Source organism: Coenobita brevimanus, chromosome 6, assembly GCF_032717465.1.
Source record: "Coenobita brevimanus isolate Jiangsu-jjx chromosome 6, ASM3271746v2, whole genome shotgun sequence".
In the NCBI taxonomy this organism is placed as follows: domain Eukaryota; kingdom Metazoa; phylum Arthropoda; class Malacostraca; order Decapoda; family Coenobitidae; genus Coenobita; species Coenobita brevimanus.
This window is the reverse complement of record NC_136959.1, coordinates 46,031,261-46,041,900: the sequence shown is the minus strand read 5'-3', so window position 1 is coordinate 46,041,900 and position 10,640 is coordinate 46,031,261.

The following is a 10,640-nucleotide window of genomic DNA, read 5'->3' as shown; positions in this document are numbered from 1 at the left end:
CATCTTACCCTCCCACCCCTACTCTCACCGCCCCACTTGTAAGCTCCACCACCACCACCATCACACTTTTTCACATACTCTCCTCCTCTATCACTTCATCATCATTACCGCTTCGCCTCCATTACTTTACTACTCACTCTTGCACCTACCTTACTTGTCACACCTCTTCTTTTACTTCCCCTGATTCTTACACTTGTTTTTCCACTTCACTTTTCTTTTGGACACACACTTCCACTTTCCTTCTTCTACTTCCTCTACCTGTCACACATCCTTTCCGACTTCCCTTGCTATTTCCACTTCCTTCACCATTTACCCTTCCTCTTCCACGTCATTAGCCTTTTCCCTTCCTCTTCTACTTCCCTCGCCTATTCTTCATCCCCTTCCCCTTGGCCTGCCTCTTGTCCCACTTTATTTACCTCTTACACAACCACTTACACCCTGCAGCGCCACTCTTACACAACTACACCTGCCCTTTAGGCGGACCCTCACTCATGTTGCTCCACTTAGCCTACCTTGCCCTCTTATCCCCCTAAACTATCTCATATCGCCTCATACCAGCTTATACCACCTCATACCACCATATACCACCTCACATCCCACACTATTTCATACTAGTGCTCTCATTCCCCTATATATCAACTTGCCAGAACTTCATCCACACCATTTCACATCATGACCTGCACATCATTCATTCATTCATTGCCAGACGCCATGTATCCCACACGGGGTGGCCAAGGGCTTAAGAGTTAATTGTTTTACGGGGAGGGGCACTAATCCTCCACCAACCCCACTTGACCTGCACATCATAAGTATATAATTTAACAATACAGCACAGTGCATCTTACCAACTAACAGTACTCCATACCAACTCACAGAAGCCTACTCCATACCAACTCACAGTACATCATACCAACTCACAATACATCACAACTCATCACATCCCATGGCCTGCACAATATACCACAACGCCATCTTTCCACAAAACATCACATCACACCATCAGTCTCCCTCAACACTCCTCTCCTTATATCTGTTACCTTCATACCACACGGTTTCTTCATACTACACATTACTCTTTTCATAAATTAAATTCTTCATCTTATTCGTAGTTTCGTGTCTCCTTTTCTTCCACTCTCCTCATTTGTCATTCTAAGTAATTCTCATTATTAAGTAAAGTGGACTGGTACTGAATGTCATATCTTGATTGCTTTTTATGGTACACTGTCTGCTTTTACTTTATGACTTTCACATTGAAAAATCTCTGTTATTCTTCATCATGCTGGCTTTTGTATTTCCTCTTTCTTTCTTCATCGTGTCTGATCAGCTAGTCAGGTCAGGTGCGGGTAAGGGGGTGGGTCTGTTATGATGTGGCAGGGGTAAACCAGTTCTGCTGTCGGGCCCTGCTGTGGATGTCACTGCTTGCATTGCGCAGTTGACCCTTGTGCGGTGTGATGCGGTGAGGATCTGTCCGTTCTCCCCTTTGGGGCTAAGATGCGAATGAATGTGTTTGAATGGATGAGTAAATGGAGAGTGAGTCGTCCTGTCTCGGCTACCTCCCTTTCCTTGGGGGAAGCAGCCTAGGTATATAGATAGATAGATAGATAGTTATTCTGTCATCTGCCATCGTGTTTGTCACCTGAAAATATCTTGTCACTACGTTTCTTATAGGGTATATTTTAACTGTATTTGCTATTTTCATCATAAGCGTTGTCTTCATAAACAGTTGCATGTCATTTCACACATCTGTTCTTCTTATCATTTTCCACTATAACCCATTCCAACACTACACCCTTCCAGCACCATCCCTTCCATCACAACACCCTCCTAACACCACACCCTCCCAGCATCATCCCTTCCAGCACCACAGCCTCTCATCACCACACTTTCCCGGCACCATCCCTTCCAACGCCACATCGTCCCAGCACCCCCCCCCCCCTAGCACTACACCCTCCGAGTAAAACACCATTCCAGCCTTTCTTTCAACTTACTACTCACTCATTAACAAGCAATGCCTCCATGTCACATATCAAACTTCTCAACATATCCCTTATCCACACTAAATGCTACATCTTCCCTCTTCATTACTCTTAGTTACCCTCCGTCTCAGCCACATCCTACATCGTATCTCTACTTCATCCCACATCACACAACCCCGTCTTATCCCTCCTGTTCTCTTAACTTAACAGACTACATGTTGTCATTCCTCCCTTTGACTAATGTGTTATGTTCCCTCTTTAATTTGTCAGTCTGATGACGTGGTCTTTAAGTTTTGCTTCTTGAAACAAATTTTGTTAATTTTCTGATAGACTTTCTGAACTACGGGGTGAGACAGTACTTTCACCACAAATGGTTTTCCTTAAGATGAGTAATACCGTCTAGAGACAACAAGAATAAAATCAAGAAAACGTTCTCTGGGTGAGATTAACCAGCTTCACAAACCTGTTACCTACACACCAGAGTCTCGTTAAATCACATTCATAAAACTTTCTGATCCCTCACATCTCATTCCTACTACATTTTTACGATAAAGTGTTCCCGTGCCACCACATTCCGAACCACGGTACCACCATACCACAGCCTCATTAACCTCCATTCCCACCAAAACCCCCTCCCAACACATCCAATTCCCACCCAACTCCACTCTTATAACAACGCCCACAATAACTTTTTTCTTTCTCTTTCCGAATCCTCAGATCCCACACATCCATCACAGCACACACAAAACACAGACATCATACCACCACTCCTTCCTTCCCACTCGTACTCCATCACCCCTTCCTATCTCTCCCCCATCTTGATCCTCTCCCCTACTCAACTCCATTCCTATCCTCATTCACCTCGTTCTATCTCTATTTTTCCCTCCATATCTCCACATCCCTCCCCTCACGTCTCCAACACAGTCCCTCTTTCCTATTCGACACTGCCCCATCCCGAAACCATACCCTTCCCTCTCCCTATTCTATCCCATTCCTATCTTCATTCCCAATTCCTTAACCATACTTTTCCCTTTCAATCCTCACACCTCTCGAACGTCCCCAACACATCTCGCCCTCCCTACCTCGCACCCCTCTTTCCTTCCCAGTCCTCCCGTGCCTCATTCTTCCCTCCTCCTCAATCCCCTGTCTCACCCCATCCCCTCCCTACCCTTACTCTTTCGTCACAATCCCAAGTTATTCCTCCCCATTTCTACTCCCCCCTTCATCTCCCCAGTAACCCCTACCTCCCAACCCTCCTTTCCCTACACCCCTCTGATTCCCCATCCCCCTCCTGTACCCAGTACAGGTTTGAGCAAGGTCAGGGGTCAGCGATAGGTCACACTTATGTCTGAGGTCACTTCCACACGCATGACCACCACCAGGACCCCACCTTTCCAAACTAACGGGACTGTGGAGGTAGGCAGGCAGGAAGCGGTGTGTGTGTGTGTGTGTGTGTGTGTGTGTGTGTGTGTGTGTGTGTGTGTGTGTGTGTGTGTGTGTGTGTGTGTGTGTGTAAAGCGTGTCAGTCACAGAGAACTACTGTACCCTATGTTCTACTTCCAAGACTCACTTTTCCAAATGCCAACAAGGGAAGTTACGGCAAGCTCTTTTTGTATGCTTATGTTCTGTCTATCACTTTGTCTGTTTACCTAGTCAGACGTCTTACTCTCGGAGGGGATGGACACACAGATCGCCTCCACGTCACTCTATCTTCCGTTATCAGGCTACCCTTTCTCATACTCACACCATGTACATCTCCACTCCACCTCTCCACCTCATCCTCAGTCCCCTTTCCCCCTGTGCCCCTCTACCTCACTCACATCCACTCTTACTCTGGCTGTGCGCTCTAATACATACTTCCTTAAATGACGAGGAAGAATTTTATAGTGGCATTTTCAACTGCTTTCGAAGTCCAGATAGGGCGGGTTACGTAACATGAGCTGCCAAATGTGGGTGGGGGACATTTCCACCAGTGTCGGTGTTGGCACGGAAACCTTTCTATACACAGTCTTGAATGTCGAAGGGAAAGTTGCACCTTAACCTCTTCAGTCAACCGACATCTTTATATTTGCTGCCACCGCACGATTTTATGCACTATAGAAAAAAGTTCAAGCTGGAGTTAATAAAGAGTATCTCCAATCCCTTCCATTTCCAAAGCTCTATCCTAAGCTGAATATAACCGTCTGGTTGCAAGAAGAAAATTTAAAAAGCATTATCGGACTGAAAAAGTGCAAACTCTTGAATTCAAATGTCAAAGGGAAAAGTTACACCTGATGTTCTTTCTGCATAAAGCTAAACAGATACCATTATATCATCATTTTGTGATATACCCACTTGTACTTTTTCTTGCCGAGTCAGCGATGTGGGAGGGCCAGTTAGGCAAACTGTAAGCTGTATTTCAAGTTTTAATATGGAGAACAGGAGTTACCAGTCCAGTTCTGATATGATGCAAAAAATACTGATTAGGTGACGGTGAAAACAGTGTAAAGAACAGTTAGTTATTTTGAATACGGTACTATGTTAGTCTAAAATCAAGTTAACACTGCCTCATAAAGTTGCGTATTAAATTACGTCAGGTCTCACAGCTGGAAATCAACCATTTCAATCCGATGAAGACATTTCCCTGAATTCATGCTATCTGCAGACGATTTTATTCACCTAGGGACAGACTTTCTGTCTAGATGGGTTTGCTAACAACCTTCACTAACTACGAGGTTGCTCTTTTGAAGCGAAAATAATCCTCTGGTTACTACAAAAATAAAATACAATATGACGTCACATAGGATACAAAGAAATCTTTCACGAAGCTCATAATTATCATTACTGGTATCTTTTTTTTTTGCACAAACACACACACACACACACACACACACACACACACACACACACACTTTTATACAGTATATATATATATATATATATATATATATATATGCACAAACTAAAAGCTTCACATTTTCCAGGCTTAATCGCACCTAGTATGGTATCTGGCCAACATTTCACCAGGTACACTGGATTCAAAAGGCTGATCACTGTTTCGCTGTAACTGCTCTTACTCTTTTCTCTCCTATTTCAGAGAAAGTGCTGAGGAATGGAGAATAGGTGGGAGACGAGGTGATGTGGGTGTACATAGAGTAGTGGGAGGGAGGGAGGGATATAAGAGTGGAGGGACAGCGGGAGGGAGGGGGGGGAGAAGAATAAGTAGGTGGAAGGAGAAAGGAGTGACGGATGGATAAGAGGGGAAAGGGGTGGATGTGTGGGTGTACGATGAGTAGCGGAGGGGGAAGGGGGGGTGGAAGGGGATTTGTGAAGGTATTGAAACGGGTGGAGAATGTGGGTGGAGGAGGGGTGGAAAATGCGGGTAGGATAGGGAAGAAAAGGGTGTAGGTGGAGGATGGTGGGGAGGGAGGTGAATATGAGAGTGGGGGGACCTGGGGTGGTGGTGGGGATGGGGCGAGGCGCCAGCAGACTAGGGTAACACTACAGCAGCAGTCATTGTAGCAGCGGTCAGGCCTTGTTTACTTTGGCGCAGTGGTCACAACAACAGCACTAACGGGTAGGGTTATCATCTCGGCACCATGTCACTCCATTTACCCCATGTCCACCCATATCACGACTAGGATGAGCTATAAATCGGGACCCGGGGGAGGAAGGGGGATTATGGATACGTCTACTGGTTGGACTTACTTCTGCTATGTGTATGAAAGTATATTGTACTTATATGTACTGTATGTATCAATGTATATTCAAAAGTATGTAAAGTTTTATATATCGGGGACTGACAACTAGTCTGTTAAATCTAAGGCCATGCTGCACATCAGGACGAGGACTATATCTTATGCCTGCTCCCTCCCAGCGATGTTATTTAGATTTAAAAAGCGGCCTCGCACTGACAGGGTTAATGACAGCTACCGGTGCATGTAACCTGTCCAGTTTGGAAAGTCTTGGCTGCATGAGTAAAAGCTTCAAAAGATAGCAAGAACAACCAGTGTTTCTCTCTCTCTCTCTCTCTCTCTCTCTCTCTCTCTCTCTCTCTCAGGACCGGGAGTACAACAAAAACTGCCCCAGCCCCCACCCCATACAGCCAGCCCCCACCCCCCCTCCTCCATCAAGCCTCAACACTTCACCTTCATTCAGTGGCGAAAACGAAAGTCTGAGGGAAGGGAAGGAAAAATGAGGAAGGGTGATGGAAGAGGGATGGTGACAGGGGTGATCAGGGATAGTGAGGGAGGGGGAGGGAGAGTGAAGGAAGATGATGGAGGAAGGAGAGAGAATAAAGGTAGAGGAGAGTGAGAGGCTGAGTGAGAAGGGGTAAGGGAGAGGGGTAAGTGAGGAGGGGTTAGCTTGAGGGGGTGAGTGGGGGAACATAAATGATAAAGGTGGTGAGAGGGGGTGAGTGAGTGAAAGTGAGTGAGTGGGATGTTAGCGAGAGGCAGTGACGGGAGGGAGTAAGTGTGGGAGGCTGAGGGATGGTGAGGTTAAGGTTCGTGAGGTGAGGGAAATGCTTGTGTGAAAGGTGGTAAGAGACTGATGACTGAGTATATTAATGAGGGAAAGTTTGTGTTTGGGCAGGAAAGACAGTGGTGGGGGTCATGGAGGAAGGGAGGGATGGTTGGTGAGGGGAGTGGAGTGCATGACTGGGAAGAGGGAGGAGTGGATGATGGTGGAAGGAAAAGAGTGGATGATTGGGAAGAGGAAGAGTGGATGATGGGGGAAGGGGAGTGGTTGGGGAATAGGATGATACAGAGGGTGATGGAAAGGAAATTGCAAAAATAACAGAAAAGAACAGGTGTTAAAAAATGTGAATAACTGCAAAGACAAATGACAAGGCTGATATACAGCACTGAAAATTAACAAGTGAAAGTATGTAACAGTAATGGCTAGGCAGGGCAAAGAAAGGGTCAAGGAAAATACTACAAGAAAGAAACTTAATCGTGATATTATAATGTCAAGCTGGACGGATTTAGGTGGAAATGGTGTATAAGAATGTGGAGGGACAGGTGGGCCTGTGGTGTGATCCTTGATGAGTGGAGTCCTCCTTGACCTGCCTTGCTCTGGGGTCATGCTGGCCACAGTGGTCATGTCACGCAGGCAATAGCAAGAAAAGTAATGCAGTTCGTTTTGGACGGCTGAAGGACAAGCCACATCATTTATAACAATATACTCCTTCGTGCTCCTGATAGCTGTCCTAAGAAACTATCTCGATTTAACTTCCACACCTCGGCACACGGCTTATCTGTTTTCCTTAGGGTAACGCCAGACGAATTTACTCGCCACTGAGACACATCCAGAGGTCTGAGGGTTGGCTTTTTTTTTTTTTTTTTGCTTATCAGCAGGTTCCGCTTTATTTATTCACTTATTTTTCTGGTTCACTAAAAAACAAGTCTTTACCAGTATCTGTTTAATACGTTTTATTAAGTTAATTTTATTTCTTTCTTAAGTACTGTTCTGTTATTTTCAGCTAAGTTTATTATAAGATAATGTCCTTACCTGACGTGATGCATCTCACATGACAGACAGAAATATTTGTATTGAAAAGACCCAAAGTACTGGTTCTGGAATGAAAAATCGAGCTCAGGCACCTTTAAAATGAGATGGTGGGAAGGTCGCTGTGACCTTTCTAAAGGAACAGGAAAATCATAAATATTTTTGATGAGAAATTTTAAATATTAAACCCGTATTTATGATGACTGTAAACAGAGAGGCTAAACAAGGCGCGATACAAACAATAACAATACCGTGGCCTGAGACGCGGCTTTATTTTCTCTAACTCTGGATGCACACTAAGAACTCTGATTGATGGCCGGCCTCATAAACCCTAAACATCACCACTTAATCAATAAAGCTCACCCTTCTTTATAGTGACGTGCTAAGGCTATCGCATTCAGCACCGTGTGGTGGTATTATAGTCGGTTTGCTTTAACTCACGGAACTGTGTCATCCCCACAACTTAGATACTAAGACGTGCCTATATGAAATTTAATTAACATCAGCTATTATGTATGAATGAGTCTCTTTTCGAGATATATGTCACTATGTCAGGTTAGAAAAACCGTGCAGTAGTGGGGGTATTTTTATAATATATAGGAAAAGATAAATGGGATGGCAGGAGACTATGTATAACCAAACTGAATCCACAAACTGTTCCCTTCAACAGTCGAAATAGAAACTGCATCCTCACAATCCCCAGCCCCCATCTGCTGACACCCGACTAACGCCTCTCACCCACCTCGGGACGGTCACACTCCTTGTCCCTGTTCACCCAGCAGTACAAATGTCATATACAGCATCGACTACCGCGGGTTGCATTTGGAGGGAAAATTACGACTAACCAAAGATCGATTGTCCTCCATAATGATCCCCATGTAATTGATAAGCATTCATCTAAGCTTTCTTCCCACTAGTAATTTGATAACTACAGCGATAATGACGGTGAAGGCGTTACGGTACCGTGCTGGGATTTCAAAGGTACAGTTCCGCTCCAGATATAGTAAGAAAAATGTTAAGAGTAATGCCTACCGACTGCAGGAGGGTCTTCAAGGGACTTTTTGCCGCCTCAGTCTTACCCTAGAATACCGACATCCAGATCCCCAAATGTACCTCTGGGGCAACACTGGCAAAGGGGAAACAAACTTGCGTCCACCAGTCTGACCAGCCCGAGAATCGAGCTTGGGTTCTTTCAGTCGTGAGTTGGATGTGCTAACCAACAATACCCCCCAATCAGGTCTGGAAACTTTGCTGTGATAAATGTGGGTGAGGACGCGGCACAATAATCTCTCAAGGGCATCAGTTACCATCAGGTATCATTAGATGGGCTCCAGCTATTTTTGTGATTATCGGTTGAGAGGATAATGATGGGGAAGACTGGCTCAATGGGTGACACAGCAGGAGGAGGAAAAACGGAAAGAAATAACGAAAGGGAAAAGAAATAGAAACTGGAAGGGAAAGATTCCATTGTATATATACATATATTTATGTTCCAAAACGAATATATACATATATACATGTGTATATACATTAGAGAGAGAGAGAGAGAGAGAGAGAGAGAGAGAGAGAGAGAGAGAGAGTGTGTGTGTGTGTGTGTGTGTGTGTGTGTGTGTGTGTGTGTGTGTGTGTGTGTGTGTACAGGACTTTGGGCTAATCAGCTTGAAACACCAAGAGGTGTTAATAACCTATCAACATTGACTCTGCTTCACAGTCGTGGACAAAATTCGACAAACATGTCTCTTCTGCTTCACGTTGTTTAGTCCCAAACTGAGGGAGGCTTAGTCTGTTGCTTTTCCTATACATGATTCTATTTCATAAGATCCGTCAGAGAAGAAAGTGACAGCTATGCCTTACGTGTGAAGTGGACTCAGTGGAATGCCATACTCTTTTCACTTTAATTTGCCCTGAGAGTGACTGAAGAATCTCAGCGTCATGAAGTCGTATTTCCACTGAAAAGCACTGACAGTAGTTGCCAAAACTTTGGAATAATCTTTTCGTCTGCCACTATGGGATTCTCTATCCCTAAGGTGCCACTTCTCTGTCTTAAATGCCAGGTTGTAACAATAGATCAGCGTTAGAATATGATGCTAGTCACAAACAAGTGCCGTGGAATGGATATACAGCCGCAGCATTATCTTACTGAGGTATGTGAAATAAGCCGTGAAAGGAAAAGTATCTGGGTCAAGTTAAAGTGAAAGAAATCCAGGGAAACCTTTGTCCGCAGTGCACCTTACCGTGGTTTGATGGTGAGGCACGAGGAACGGCTCACGATACTCACCTGGAAAGAGAAATACATTGCTTAGGGATAACAACAACAGCTATTGGTCAGCACAATGAGTGGATAAGTAGGGGGAATGATATACAAACCTGATAACTTTACTACAATGCTGATGGTGGGGAGAGAGAGAGAGAGAGAGAGAGAGAGAGAGAGAGAGAGAGAGAGAGAGAGAGAGAGAGAGAGAGAGAGAGAGAGAGAATCAGCCATTCTCTCCAGCACTCCCTAGTGAATTGATATAGTGCTCGTTGTTCTTGTTCTGCCTGTTACTGTCGCGGCTGTTATTGTTATGTACTGTAGGTCATGTTTCTGGTGCTGTTTGTTCCTGTTCTTCCTGTGGTTGTTAATGTGCTTGTTGCCGCTGCTGGTTCTGGCGTGCTTGTGTTTCTTGTAACTTTTGTCGCTATATTGTGCTTGTGGCTGTATCCTGATCCTCATCAGCCACAGCAGCAACATATCGCTCTCATTTTATTACTATCAGTCATTGTCATTCTTAATCTTTACAGCAGCAACAACAACAATAATAACAACAACTACTACTACCACTACTGTCTGCTCGGTCACACAGACTGGGGTAGTGCAACAACAATAACAACAACAATAACAACAACAACAACTACTACTACCACTACTACTACTATTGCTGCTGCTACTACTATTATTACTATTACTTGCATATAATTCAGCTTCGTATTTTCAGTTTTCTCAAGTGGCATTCCTTGCAGAGTGAAGGTTGAGTGTGAGAAGTGTGTGTGTAGTGTGCAGGGGGAGGGAAATTGACTCAATAAGGGGGATGGGGAGGGGGGGGGAGTGGTGTTGCCCGAAAGCTCTCACATTTGGGATAATGGTGTGGGGGAGGGGAGAGGATCGGGACAGGGGGTGAGGGAAGAATGAGGTGAATC